This window comes from Protopterus annectens, chromosome 4.part0, assembly GCF_019279795.1.
Source record: "Protopterus annectens isolate FY-2018-M chromosome 4.part0, PAN1.0, whole genome shotgun sequence".
NCBI classification, from domain to species: Eukaryota; Metazoa; Chordata; order Ceratodontiformes; family Protopteridae; genus Protopterus; species Protopterus annectens.
In genome coordinates this window covers 701219068-701219674 of record NC_056733.1, presented here as the reverse complement: position 1 = coordinate 701219674, position 607 = coordinate 701219068, and the positions used below count along the sequence as shown (strand labels likewise).

At 37.4% G+C, this 607-nt stretch overlaps 1 protein-coding gene across 1 annotated transcript in view; it reads left to right on the top strand.

Annotated features, from left to right (window-relative positions):
- The first annotated feature begins 598 nt into the window (after positions 1-598).
- Positions 599-607, top strand: part of LOC122799541 (glutathione S-transferase theta-3-like) — a 119115-nt gene continuing 119106 nt past the window's right edge. Inside the window, exon 1 of the mRNA XM_044068671.1 lies at positions 599-607. This exon is cut by the window's right edge and continues 289 nt beyond it. The gene's annotated coding sequence lies outside the window, so the exon portion shown is untranslated.

The window sequence follows — 607 nt, the reverse complement described above, 5'->3', positions numbered from 1 at the left end:
TAAGTCAACAGGATCAGTGTAAGTGATACTGTTAAGTACTAATTCAGAACAAACCTAGGCTTTCTCTAAGTAATGTCTTAGAAAATTGTTCTCAGTAGAATATAAAGAGTTTGCCCAGCTACACCCTTGTTAGTAAATAACAAGCTGTCATTCAAGATTATTTGCAAGATCTTAAAAGTCATCATTGAGGTTTGTTTTATTGTGAAACAGGAAATTTTTGCAAAACGAGGAAACGTTCCTCCAAAGAAGTACTTTTCAGATATGCTGCAAATGTATTCCAGATGCAGCTAATAAATCCGACTGGGCTGGTTTTCAAAACAAATTCAGAACTAAAGCACTGTACTTTTACTGTACTATAGTGTTATTTCTCCTAGTATGACCTCTTCATTTATTTTATTTGCATTCACAGCACAGTTCACGACTGTTGCAAAAAAAGGCAGGAAAATAATCAAACAGTAGTTAAACGTATTTATTTTTATTCTAATTTCTTTGCATGATAAGAGTGTTGAAATCAGCACCTCTTATGCACACGAGGGAGGCGGGCCGGTTGATGGGGCGGGGCTGCGGCTCGAGGGAAGCTTTCCCCTTTTTTTGTCGGTTTGCACAG